The sequence below is a fragment of the Narcine bancroftii genome, chromosome 3 (genome assembly GCF_036971445.1).
Source record: "Narcine bancroftii isolate sNarBan1 chromosome 3, sNarBan1.hap1, whole genome shotgun sequence".
NCBI lineage: Eukaryota > Metazoa > Chordata > Chondrichthyes > Torpediniformes > Narcinidae > Narcine > Narcine bancroftii.
In genome coordinates, this window is record NC_091471.1 from 115,267,933 (window position 1) to 115,282,330 (window position 14,398).

At 44.2% G+C, this 14,398-nt stretch overlaps 1 protein-coding gene across 7 annotated transcripts in view; it reads left to right on the forward strand.

The window, feature by feature from the left end:
* The first annotated feature begins 389 nt into the window (after window positions 1-389).
* arap2 (ArfGAP with RhoGAP domain, ankyrin repeat and PH domain 2) overlaps window positions 390-14,398 on the forward strand; it is a 473,297-nt gene continuing 459,288 nt past the window's right edge. For 2 of the 7 annotated variants that reach the window (XM_069924989.1, XM_069924990.1), the window contains exon 1: window positions 1,145-1,271. The gene's annotated coding sequence lies outside the window, so the exon portion shown is untranslated. Of the gene's footprint in view, window positions 549-1,144; window positions 1,272-14,398 lie in introns of those variants that run through there. The other 5 variants (XM_069924982.1, XM_069924986.1, XM_069924984.1 and 2 more) reach the window with 4 other exon arrangements.

Sequence of the window (14,398 nt, forward strand, 5' to 3'; positions counted from 1 at the left end):
AGAGGCGCTTTGTAGCGCCTCCGGATCTGAAGGAGGCGGGGCGACTGGTGCTGCAGCGCCAACCTGTCATAAAGATGTGGCATAGCAATGGCTGTCTCCCCTACCCGTAATCCCCCATGCACGTGAAACTGCTCTGTGTTTCCCACAACACTTCCAGCTGCATGGAGGATTACGGGTGGGGAAGACTGCTAATGCCGCAGGGAGCGGCCCCGGTGCAGGACCGGCCAGCCGGGATGTGACAGCCCGCACGGCCACCCCCCGATGTTCCCCGCTGGCCGCCCCTGCCCCGACAGCCCCTGCTGACCTCCCCTCCCCAGTGGAGTGGGGCTGTCAGGTAACGGGATGGGGGGGGGGGGGTGGCTGTCAGGTAACGGGGCGTGGGGTGCTGTCAGGCAGTGGGGAGTTGGGTCGCCAGCTGAAGGAGTCATCAGACCCCCCCACCCGCCTCTTAGAGCGGCTGCACATTCAGGTGTGTCGGCGGAGTGCAACGCTCCGCCGATGATCCCTCCCGGAGGAGGGTTGGTGTCAGTGCCACGGAGGCGCTTCAGGTGGGTATGTCTTCACCTACAAGGGGGGGGGGGGGAGATTATGCGGCTTTACACTGGGGTGTTCAGGGCCTTGTTGTGATTCATACAAGTCCAGGTGGGGACAGCAGTTTTTAGAGCATTAATTTCGGTTGCAGTGCTCCAGCCAGCGTTACAACCCTCTGGGAACCCAGTGAGCATTGTGTTCCACACACCAGCGGGGCTTATTCATGAGTTCGCAGTGTGAACGAGTTGAATGTGTTGCCCTATTCTGTTCGCACAAGTTCTGTACTGTGAGTTGAGTCGTTCACACAATTTAATATCCTTGGTGGGGGGGGGGGGGGGGAGACACACGAAACCCCTCCTTTCTGCAAAACGATCTCATCTCACAGTTAAGATCTCAGCCCATTTCAATCTATGCTCCATCCAATGCAGTGGCCCTTGTCACACAGCGGGAGTTGCCGACGAGGCGAAGGCGGCACCCTGAGGCTGCGGCGGCCGCTCCTCCAAATCTCCGAGACTTCCTGTACTTGCCGCGGGTGGGCGGTGTGATTGTGAAAGTTGAAAGCTGCCTTGTTTGCATTTCAGTGCTCGCTGGTGCGGCTGGCGGTCCCCTCGAAACCCCTTCCCTGACGGGGAAGTGGAGTGAGTGGCCCGGGGGGTGGGGGGTCCAGCGGAGTGGAGGGAGAGGGGGCCGCACAGACACTGACTTCCAGAAAGTGGCTTCTCGGGACGAGGTTGCCTCAGGTGGGTTGTCTCTGCAGGGGAGTGTGAAAGAAATGTTTACAAAGTGCAGACGAGGCCGGTCACTCGGGGATTTTCAAACTCAAGTGCAGAACTTTTCCAAATGACTTGTGCCAGGTTATAATTTGGTTAGAAGTTTTCGCTCAATTAATCTGCCTCGTCGTTTTCTTGGTTAAGTTTTGCCAGGTAATGAAATCGATTAAAAAAAAAATCAGGTATTGAAATCCGTGGGCCTGGATTGGAAGCTTCTGCTTTGTTTTGTATCCCTTCCAGAAAAGTGATCAACTTTTTAATGTCATTTTTTGGGGCAACTTTTAAACAGTGTAGAAGTTCAGGAAATGTCCAGGAACAGATTTTTGCGAGGAATCCTGAGGAAGAAGGGCATACGTTTTGGTTTTTCAATAGGAACCAGTCAGCAACACCAAATAAGCATTTTGCAAGGGTGCAGAGTGGTTCATCCTCCCAGTGTGAAAACAGGCCATTTGGCCTACGACGTTGCTGCAGACCAGTGGGAATCCATCTATTTAAATTCAGTCTTTCAGCCTTTAGCCATCACTGTTTCTTACTGATGATAATTGATGTCTTCCTCAGCAAAAATTGGGGGATTGTTTCATGCTGGGAGTAGATGGAGGCCACAGTTTAAAAAACCACAAAAGAGATTGCAGTTCTGAGAGTGCCGTTCCCCTCTGTTTAAAGGCTATAGGCTCTTTCAGGTGGAAGGCTATAGGCTCTTTCAGGTGGCCAGGATACCCCAATATAAAGCCACATATTCTACCCCGATGCGGCTCTTGGGGAACCCACCTGAAAGAGCAGGATAATCAGCGGAGCACTGAAGTCCCCCTAGCCGCCTGAAAGCTGCAGTGGACAGGAGCTGGAGTGCATCCGAGGCACCTCCCGTGCAGCTGTCCCTTTCAGGTGGACAGTCAGCGCTTTCAGGGCTGCCACGTGAAGGATGATTCCAAATCTCTGCATCTGCTTTTGCAGGCACATTCTTGGCGCAGAATGCACCTGAAAGTGGCTTATGTGAAGGTTATTTTCCTTGTGGCGTTGAGTGGCACCTTTTGAGTTGTGTGCCCCCCCCCAACCGGATCACAGTTGACACTTGTGCTTTCTAACTTGATGTTAAATATATCAACATCAGGAATTTTAAAAAGCCACTATGGACCTTTCACTTTTGTCACAGGATGACTTTGCAGTACAAATTAAGAACCGTTTTATAATTGCTAATTATGTTGTGCAATTTATTGACAAGACAAAACCCTCCCAAAAGTTATACAAGGAAGAAAAATTATGTACCACATGCTGGAAATCTTGAACACAATGAGAACTAGTGGAGATCTGGTGGAATTCTGGGGCCCCTACTCTTTGTGATTTTTGAAAATGACCTAAACAAAGAAGTAGAAGATGGGTCAGTAAGTTTGCTAATAATGCCAAGGATGGAGGTGTTGTGGATAGTGTTGACTCTCGTAGGTTATAACAGAATATAGACAGGATGCAGAGTTGGTTGGAAAAGTAGTAGATGGAGTTCAATCTGGGTAAGTGTGAGGTGATGCATTTTGGTTGGTCAAACTTGAAGGCAGAGTACAAGGTAGGATATTTAACAGTGTGGAAGAACAGAGGGACCTTGGTGTACAAATCTAAAAATTTCTTAAGGCCTCTGTGCAGGTCAGTAGAACAGTTAAGAAAGGCATATGGTATGTTGGCCTTCATTTATCGGGAGATTAATTTCAGGAGTCATGAGGTAATGTTATAGGCCTATAAATTTCTGGTGAGACCACGCTTGGAATATTGTGTTTAGTTTTGGTCACCTCATTACAGGAAAACTGTGGAAGCTATGGAGACAGTGCAGTGGAGATTTACCAGGATGTTGCCTGGATTGGAAAATATGTCCTGTGAGCCAAAGTTAATAGAAATATGGCTTTTCACTTTGGAGCGAAGAAGGATGAGAGGTAACTTAATAGAGGACTACAAGAATGTGAGAGGCATAAATAAGGAAGACAGTTAACACTGTTTCTCAGAGCAGGAGTAGCAATCATCTGAGGCCTGAATGGAGTACCTGGCCGAACATTAAAAATCTGTGCTGACCAACCGACCAATGTATTCATGGATATCTTCAATATCTCACTCCAGTTGGATGTGGTACTCGCCTGTTTCAAACAGGCATCAGTTATACAGGTGCCGAAGAAGAGTGTAGCAACTTGCCTTAATGACTATTGACCGGTAGCATTTACATCAGCAGTGATGAAGTGTTTTGAGAGGCTGGTGTTGAAGCATATCAGCTCCTGTCTGAGTGGTGACATTACATGATCCAGTTCGCCTCTTGTAACAATAGGTCTACAGCAGATGCCATCTCACTGGCACTACACAAAGCCCTGGACAGTAAAGATGCATTTATCAAGATGCTCTTTTTGGCCTCAGTTTGGCATTTAACAACATCATCCCCTCAAACTAATCAAACTCCAAGACCTGGGACTCAATACCCCACTGTGTAATTGAATCATGGATTTCCTCACCTCCAGCCACAATGTAAGGATCGGTAAGAATTTCTCCTCCACAATCTCCATCAGTACTGGAGCACCATAGAGCTGAGTTCTTATCGCCCCTGCTCTACTCATTTTACACCTATGACTGTGTGGCTCAATGTGACAACATCATCTACAAATTTGCCAACAATACCACTGTAGCGGGTTGTATAAAGAAAGGTGATGGGTTAGCATACAGGATGGAGATTGAAAACTTGGCTGAATGGTGCACCAACAACAACCTTCCACTCAATACCACCAAAATAAGGAGCTGATTGTTGTCTTCAGGAAAGGATAACCAGAGGTGTACACTCCATTGATCATTGGGCGATCAGAGGTGGAGAGGGTGAGCAAATTTAGGTTCTTGGGAGTCACTATCTCAGAGGATCTTTCCTGGACTGAAAAGACTAAAGGTATCATGAAGAAAGCATGTCAGGGCCTCTACTTCCTCAAAAGTTTGCGGAGGCTTGGTATCACACCAGAAATCCTGGCACATTTCTATGAAGATATGGTGGAAAGTGTGCTGACCGACTGCATCACGGTCTGGTATGGGGACACCAATACCTTTGAGTGTAAAGCCATCCAAAAGGTAGTGGACACAGTCCAGGACCTCACAGGCAAAACCTTTCCCTCTATTGAGAACATCTATAGGGGACACTGCCACCGGAAAGCAGTAGCAGTCATCAAGGATCCACAGCACCCAGCACACGCTCTGTTCTCGCTGCTACCATTATGAAACAGTCTCACACCGCCAGGTTCAGGAACAGCTGTTATCCTCCATTATCAGACATCTCAACAACAAACTCAATCAGGCATTTATTTAAGGACTCTTACTTGTGCACTTGTTGATTTTTAAAAACTCTCTATTGCACAGTTGGTTTGTTACATTTCTTATCCGTTTACAGTTCTTTATTTGTTTACATGTGTATTCTGTGTACAGTTGTTTTACTAAGTGGTAATTCTGCCTTAACTGCAGAAAAATAATTTGAGTTGTATATGATGTCATGTATGTTCTCTGACAATAAATATGAAAATTTAAAAAGCAGGAAAGAAGGTTTAAGGGAGATATCAGGGATAAGTTTTTTTTACCCAGTAAATTGCAGATGTTGGAATGTATTGTCAAGGGTGGTAGGGGAGACTGGAACAATAGGAGCATTTAAAAGACACTTAGGCACATGGATGAAAGCAAAATAGAGGGTTGTTAGGAAGGGAAGATTTAGTTTTATTTTTGGTAGGTATATGTGGGTTGGCACGAAGAAGTTGATGCTTTGGGTGACTGCTCTCCAAGTACTTCCTCAGTTTGGTGGGTGTGGTGGGCTACTATTGCAATGAGAAGGTCATGAGAAGATGTGATCATGTTATTTTCTTGACCAACTTTTGAACTGTTTATGGCTGATCTGACCCAATGGTATTGGCCCCAAACTTTTGGCAAGCTCATTTAGTGTGTAGAGTGCTGAATTGTATCTTTATGAATATTTTTATTCATTCACCTGTTGCGCCTGTGCCATTGGTGATGGCAATTTTGACACTTGAAGAGGAAATTGATGTTTGTATATTTTTAACTTGGCTGAACCTTAACGATTTATTTTTTGATGTGAAAATTGAAATGATACTCGCCAACCAATATTGCAGTTCCAACTGTAAAGTAAAAAGCTGTACTCTTGCATTTATCTCAGACCGTCTACTGCCTAAAACCCCTGGTGTCACATCAGAGACATCAATCTCCTAATGGAGTGGCATTGTGGCATGGCAGCTAAAGCTGTTTCAGCACAGCTCCAGTGCCTTGACTGAGATCCGGATCTTGGCTGTTGTTTGTGCAGAGTTTGCATGATTTTTCTTTGCCTGTCTGAGAATCTGCCAGGCATTTTGGTTTCTTCCCACTGGCCCAGTGACTAGGTGGGTGACTTGAGAATTGAAGAGGGGAGTTGATTGGCATGTGAGAAAGAGAAAATAACAGGTAAAATAAGTGGAGGATGGGAATGCTCTCAGAGCTGGTATAAATGATTGGCTGAATGACCTATTTGTATGATAAATAATAGAGGATTAAGAGACACAGGAATCGTTGGAAGAGTCTGAGGCATTGGCTACTGTGAATGTAACTGTCAGCCTTTTGCCTGATTAATTTGTGGGATAGCTATTTTATGCACCAGTCCTCAAATGTTCTTGAGAGGACTGACTCTAACTGTCGATTGTGTCTTTACCATGTTTAAATCTGTTGGGTAATCCGTCTGCTTTCTTTATTGTTTTTCAGTAGCAGTTTGATCTAATAGTATGAGTGGCAAAGTTATTTCATAGAGCTGTTGAGAGTTACGCACACTGCATGGGCATGTAGCAAGCATGTAGGACAGCAGGTTAAGGAAGAAAATCTTCTCTTTAAAAGATGATATCAGTTTCTATGAGAAGATTGCATCACGTTGTCAAGTTAATAAACTATGCAAGATTATTGGCTTTATATTTTTTAATTTACATTATTTTGCTTTGGCTTTTATTTAATATCTGAGGAAGGGGGAAAATACTGGACTCTATATTGTGTTGTAAATAAGACATCTTGCATTGTTTGTACACATTTGCTTGAGTCATTTAAAATAAAATATTTAAAAAAAATATTAGTTTTAATAGTATAAAAGAAGATATGTTAAATGTTTTTAAGAACAAAATTTAAGGCTTCAACTCTGAAGACTAATGAAAAATTATAGGCAATTCATTTTAATCAAATGTTGCAGGAAAAATTTACCTCAATAGTAGCAGGGATTTGAGTTCAGTTCTGTCCAAAGTTGATTTAAGCTGTCCTTGAATCAACAAAGGTTTTAAGAGAGGTGTAGAACGTGATGTCATACCCACACTCCTGTTCGGCTCCGAATCATGGGTCCTCTACCGGCACCACCTACGGCTCCTAGAACGCTTCCACCAGCGTTGTCTCCGCTCCATCCTCAACATCCATTGGAGCGCTCACACCCCTAACGTCGAGGTACTCGAGATGGCAGAGGTCGACAGCATCGAGTCCACGCTGCTGAAGATCCAGCTGCGCTGGATGGGTCACGTCTCCAGAATGGAGGACCATCGCCTTCCCAAGATCGTATTATATGGCGAGCTCTCCACTGGCCACCGTGACAGAGGTGCACCAAAGAAAAGGTACAAGGACTGCCTAAAGAAATCTCTTGGTGCCTGCCACATTGACCACCGCCAGTGGGCTGATAACGCCTCAAACCGTGCATCTTGGCGCCTCACAGTTTGGCGGGCAGCAGCCTCCTTTGAAGAAGACCGCAGAGCCCACCTCACTGACAAAAGGCAAAGGAGGAAAAACCCAACACCCAACCCCAACCAACCAATTTTCCCTTGCAACCGCTGCAATCGTGTCTGCCTGTCCCGCATCGGACTGGTCAGCCACAAACGAGCCTGCAGCTGACGTGGACTTTTTACCCCCTCCATAAATCTTCGTCCGCGAAGCCAAGCCAAAGAAGAGAACGCGATGAATTTTGAGATATAACTAACAGAAGGTTTGGTAATCAAAGGATAGAGATTTTAGGGTTTTGCCAAAAAAAACCATGTGCTTACATGGAGAATTATGAAGACGCTGTTTACATCCGGTACCGCACGGATGGCAGTCTCTTCAATCTGAGGCGCCTGCAAGCTCACACCAAGACACAAGAGAAACTTGTCCGTGAACTACTCTTTGCAGACGATGCCGCTTTAGTTGCCCATTCAGAGCCAGCTCTTCAGCGCTTGACGTCCTGCTTTGCGGAAACTGCCAAATTGTTTGGCCTGGAAGTCAGCCTGAAGAAAACTGAGGTCCTCCATCAGCCAGCTCCCCACCATGACTACCAGCCCCCCCACATCTCCATCGGGCACACAAAACTCAAAACGGTCAACCAGTTTACCTATCTCGGCTGCACCATTTCATCAGATGCAAGGATCGACAGTGAGATAGACAACAGACTCGCCAAGGCAAATAGCGCCTTTGGAAGACTACACAAAAGAGTCTGGAAAAACAACCAACTGAAAAACCTCACAAAGATAAGCGTATACAGAGCCGTTGTCATACCCACACTCCTGTTCGGCTCCGAATCATGGGTCCTCTACCGGCATCACCTACGGCTCCTAGAACGCTTCCACCAGCGTTGTCTCCGCTCCATCCTCAACATCCATTGGAGCGCTTTTATCCCTAATGTCGAAGTACTTGAGATGGCAGAGGTCGACAGCATCGAGTCCACGCTGCTGAAGATCCAGCTGCGCTGGATGGGTCACGTCTCCAGAATGGAGGACCATCGCCTTCCCAAGATTGTGTTATATGGCGAGCTCTCCACTGGCCACCGTGACAGAGGTGCACCAAAATAAAGGTACAAGGACTGCCTAAAGAAATCTCTTGGTGCCTGCCACATTGACCACCGCCAGTGGGCTGATAACGCCTCAAACTGTGCATCTTGGCGCCTCACAGTTTGGCGGGCAGCAACCTCCTTTGAAGAAGACCGCAGAGCCCACCTCACTGACAAAAGGCAAAGGAGGAAAAACCCAACACCCAACCCCAACCAACCAATTTTCCCCTGCAGCCGCTGCAACCGTGTCTGCCTGTCCCGCATTGGACTTATCAGCCACAAACGAGCCTGCAGCTGACGTGGACATTTTACCCCCTCCATAAATCTTCGTCCGCGAAGCCAAGCCAAAGAGAAAAAAGGAAAGAGAATGATCATGAATACATTACCCGAAAGGGTGGCGGAAGATAATGCAATAGATGGAAAAAAAAATTAAAGGGTATGCATTCTTCTAAAATCTATGGATTCTGAAGAGTTAGAACATCACCAACATGATCCCCTTGTATAAAAAGGGTAAGGTACAAAAAAAACATAATTGTAGGACTGTTTTATTAATTTATATTACCGGTATAGAAAAGTGTTAGAGGGAGAAATGTTAGTAATAATAGCAGAATGCTTTGGAATGTCGGAATCTGATTGAGCAGAGTCGGAGAAATGATCTTTTATGAATGAATCAGAATTTATTGTCATAAACATGTCATGAAATTCGTTGTTTTGCAGCAGCATCTCTGGTGTAAATTGCTATAAATGACATTTAAAAAACATTTTTTTAAATTTAAACATACTGCACGGTAACAGGCCATTTTGGCTCACAAGTCCGTTCTGCCAAATTTATACCCAATTTACTTACACCACCCCGCCTCCCTTCCCCTGGTATGTTTTGAATGTTTAGAGCAAAACAAGAGAAATGTGGAGCAATGTCTGTGGTTCATTGTCCATTGGGAAATCTGATGGCAGAGAAGAAGCTTCTTTTGTAATGTTGGGTGTTTGTCTTCAGACTCCTGTACTTCCTTCCAGATGGTAGCAATAAGAAAAGGGCATGGCCTGGGTGGTGATGATCCTGAAGTATTGAGGGTGCTTTCTTGTAGATATCCTTAATGGAGTGAAGACTGATATCCATGACAGCGGTGGCTAAGTTCACAACTCTCTGTAGTCTTTGCCTGTCCTATGCATTGGCACCTCTGTATCAGAAAGTGATGCAGCCAATCAGAATGCTTTCCATGGTACACTTGTAGAAACTTTCAAGAGTTTTTGGTGACATATGACACCTCAGACTTCTCATGAAGTATCTTTGCTGGCAAGCCTTCTTCATGATTGCATTTACTTGGAGGCCCCAGGAGAGAGCTTCAGAGATGTTGACACCCAGGAATTTGAAATTCTTAACCTTTTCCATTGCTGACCACTTAATGAGACCTGGTTTGTGTCTTCCTGTTTTCCTTGACCTGAAGCTAACTCCAGTACACTTTCTCATTGCTCTCTGTGATTCAGCCAACAACTGTGGTGTCATCAGAAAATTTGTAGATAGCATTTGAATTGTGCCCAGTCACACAGTCATGGGTGTAGAGCACTGGGTTAAGCACACATCCTTGAGCAGCACACTGTGTTAATTATCATTGAGGAGGAGACGTTGCTTCTGATTTGTACTGGCTGTGGTGTTCTGATAAGGAAGTTAAGGATCCAGTCGCAGAAAAGGATGTAGAGGCCCAGGTTTTGAAGCTTGCTTACCAGTTCTGAGGGTATGATGGTGTTCAAGGCTGAGCTGTAGTTGATGAAAAGCAGTCTGATTTTTGTTGTTGTTGTTATTGTCCAGGTGATCCAGGGTTGAATGGAGAGCTAGTGAGATTGCATCTGCTGTGGAGCAATTGTGACAGAAGGCTAATTGCATTGGGTCCAGATCTTTACATGGATATGAATTGAATTGGCCATGACCAACCTCTCAAAGCATTTAATCACAGTAAATGTGTGTGCCACTGTTATTGAGGCAGCTTACTCTGCTCTTCTTGGTTATCCGTTTTGATTGATCCCCTTTTTGAAGCCATTGAAGACCTCCGTCTGCATGGATGGTGAAGAACCTGGAGATGCAATACAGTAGGATTTTCAAAATACATTTGGCAAAGTGTCATACAAAGGTTATTTTACAAGATAACCAGCCTGTGGTCCTAGACTCTCCTATGAGGGGAAATGACCTGGAGGTAATATATGAACATAAACAAGGGGTTGGCTAGTTAGTAGGAAGCAGAGAGTTGGGAAAGAGTAAAGAAAAAGGAGATGGACAGACTCAACAAGTCAGGTGGAAAACCACACATTGTTGGAGGAATTCAGCCTGTCAAGCAGCTTCAGTGGTAGAGAAAGGACAGTTGATATTTGGAGCTGAAACACTTTATCGAGACAGATTTCATGGAGAGAAATGGTCTATCAAAGTTTTGAATTGGGACCTTTGACCCTAGGATGGGCCTAAGACAACCATCATTAGATTAGCAGGCTGCTTCCAGCGAGATGTTCAAGGATCTGTTCTGGGACTTTCGCTGATTACAAAAATTAATAGTGATTGAGTGTATCCATTCTCAACATTTATTCATTTAGTAAAGTTTAAGCAGTCCGGTTTTGGTTTCTTATGCATTTCTACTAATAGAAAAAACAAGAAATAGTTATGTTACATGAGATGAAAAAGAGGCCTGAACATAGTAGATGTTGCAAGGATGTTTCCCATGGTAAGGCAGACTAGGACAAGAGGACATATGTTACTTTGGGTCTATATTTGGTTCTTTTGAGTCTGTGACTCTATAGATTTAAAAAATAACATTTGTTTAATTGAAATAATCTTTTCCTTTTGATATTAGGGTATGGGAGGGAAGGGAGAGGGGTGGGGGGGGGAGCGGTGGAAAGGACTCTGAATATTAATATGTCATTGTTAAGAAAGGATGTATTCTGGATTGTGCGAGGCTTGGAAAATCAAAAATAAAAAATTCTGTTATATATGCACTTACACAATTATGTCTTGGAGACATGGTGCTTGCCTCATTCTGTCATTCGGAGATGTATATATTGGAGGGGTGACATCATGACATGGGTGTCATGATGGACAGCAGGGTGGGCTTATATATAACACTCTTCCCTCCCTCACCCCCATGCAATAAATGTTGAATGGACCCCCGTCTAACTACCATTACTACATCGAGGCCATGACTACTAGTGCGAATTAGAGTACATATACTGAGTGATTTATAATATGGGAAGGAACTTGATAATAATTAAAGCATTGGGGGGGGGTCTTCTTTTCTCTCTTAGACTGCCTTGGCTTTGCATGCTGGACTGGTATTTGCTCGGGGCTGTTCTGGGTGGGACCCACCGATATTTGGATTGATGGCGACTTACGGCTTTTGCTGGCCTCCGGGGTTCTACGAGCTGGGCTGCTTGTTGCAGTTACTGGGCTATCTGTCTCTGCTCCTCTTTCACCTGGCCAAGGGGTTTGATTGCCATGCCAGGCCACGGCAGGTCTGGTTCTACCTCCTCCAGGTCGTGCGGTAGTTCATGGACCTTGGTGTCAGACAATGGCCGGAATTGGTCAATGTGTCGTTTCCACAGTCTTATCTCCTACTAGAACAGAGTATGAGCAGGGGCTCAACTTTTCTAGGATCATCCCTACCACCTCTATAGTTTGTACTCTCTCATCCTCCTCCAGTGTTCTAGGTAAAGTTTGTGGCAATGTGGATTTTTGTAAACAGAGGCCCAGATCAGGGTAAACTGTGGATAGCCTTGTCTGCAGGTTGCAACCAAACATCAATTTTGCTAGGGTGTGTTTTGTGGTAGAATGTGCTGTGTTTCTGTACCCCAATTGGAAATCTGCAATTCTGAGAGTCCAGGAGATGTTTAGGAGTTTTTTGGTTTTCATCACCTTTTGAATGTTTGTACAAGTGTTCTGCCTCCCCATTAGTACTTGGGTGAGAGCAGACATATTTTTTCAGCACCTTATTATTGTCGCACATAAATTTCTTGAAAGGTTCTGATGTAAACTGGGGTCCATTGTCCATTACCAATTCATGAGGTAATCCGTATGTGGCAAACGTGGCCCACAGCTGTTCAATTGTAGAATCAGTTTTGGTGCTTTTCATAGGCGCAACTACTGGTCATTGGAATGTGCGTCCACCGTTATAAGGAAAGTCTTTTCCATGAATGGTCCTGTGAAGTCTACGTGAATCCAATGCCAGGATCTGGAAGGCCATTTCCATGGGTTAGCCTTGGCCTGTGGCATTTTTGACTGCATTGACTGACATATTTTGCATTCTCTCACTGTTGTTTCAATGTCTCCGTTTATTGATGGCCACCAAAATGCATCCGGGCCAGTGCTTTCATTCGTACCATTCCTGGATGGTTGTGGTGCAGCTCTGATAATATGGTGTTTCGCCATTTGTCCAGGATAATTGTACCAAAGTAAGCATCCTTCTTCAACTGCTAGTTCATGGTGATGTGTGAAGTAGGTTTTCAGGTCTTCTGGTATGACCTCAGATTCTGGCCATCCATTAAGGGTGAAGTATAAGACTTTGCTTAATGTTGCCTCCTTTTGGGTTTCTTTGTTGATCATCTGGGCTGTAATGGGTGGTTGTTTTAGTTGTTCTTGGTTGGTAGCTGCTGCTTCTGATGTCCATTTTATCATTTTTTTTTGTTAGTTTCGGGTAGTGGTAAATGTGATAAGGCACCTGTATGTCTGTTGAGTGTTTCCAGTTTATGTTTTGCCTCATAGTTGTATATGGCTAGTAGCATGGCCCTATCTTTGAATTCTGGCTGCAGAATATTGGTATCCCCTTGTGGGGGCCTAGAATCAAACTTAGAGTTTTGTTGTCAGTGATTAGGATGAAAGATACTGGTGGAATCTTCTAACACCAAAAATTATTCCTAATCCTTCCTTTTCCAGTTGGTGCATGGAGCACGCATATGTATCGTTTTGTTTCTTGTCATCACTGTTGAGTATGCACTTACAGAATTAGGACTCGGAGACATGGTGCTTTTCTCATTCTTTAATACCATCAGACTAACTTGGCCACTGACATACAGAGATATATATATGGAGGAGTGACATCATGACATGGGTGTTAGGGTGGGCTTATACACAGCAAATTTAAAAAAAAAGAGGATACAGTCCTCTTCCTCGAGAGTTGGCATAAGTAGCAACATCTGTCTGTCCTGAAAGAGGTAAGACCATCCAGCTGGATTACTGAGTCTGTACTGATGAGTTGGAGCCACGTTTCTGTAATTTAAAGCAGAAATGCAGAAAATGCCCACCCCATAGTTTTGGATAGGTTATCTTCTGAACCCTCAATATGTTTATAGCAGAGCAGTGTGTTTAAAGGATATGAAAGAACAAATGTTCCCTTATCAATAGCATATTTGAGGTTATTATATTTGCAGAATGGTCCCATTAAATTAAGGGTGGAAATATTGCCATGCTTGGGCTGGGATTTTAAATAGCAGTGATCTGGCTGAGTTTTAAATTTGTATCTGAGTAGATTGTTAAAGGGGGACATGTGCATAAAGACATGATGGCTGTGAAATGTAACTGAGACCACAGAAGTGAGTACTGAAAGATCATGCCATTGAAGGCATGTTTTTATGTAGAGGTGCTGATTAAAGTTCTGATCTTTGTTATTTGTGGTGATAAATGTATTTGTTCTCTGTACATAGTTTAGCTCTTATAGCCATATTTTGAAAAAAATTATATGAGCATAATTTTTATGAATAAAAAAGGCTTTTGATAAGCTAAATGTGCTTGAGTAGAAGTTTTAAACATGAAGATTGGTGAAACTAAGACAAGTGGCTGGAATTTCCTGAAAACTGGACTTTTGAAAGTGCAGAGCAGAGTTATTCACAGTAGAAGAAGGAAGAAATTGATATTTTACAGGGAACAATGATGGGATCACAGAGTTTGTTACATATAATAAGAAGTTAGACTTGGGAACAAGTACAACAACATAGTGCAGGATGCCAGCTAAGCAACATGGCTAACACTAAGGATGAACCTGATGGCAACTTGAGTCAAATTTCTCTATTTCTGGATAAGTCATAAGGTGATATCATTCATGCCTTGAAGACTTAAGTTAATAATTTGTTGATTGAAGTCTCCAAGGCATGAATGATAACATCTAAAGGTCGGAGAACAGTGGGATAAAGAGTCTATCGGCTCCTAAAATCACTGTATGTTTTTGAAGGGTGGGAGGAAGCTGAAGAACCCAGAGGTAACCAAGATGGGGGCAAGGGGAAGCCTTGAACAGACCAGGTTGGATGGTGTAGACCCAATCCAGTA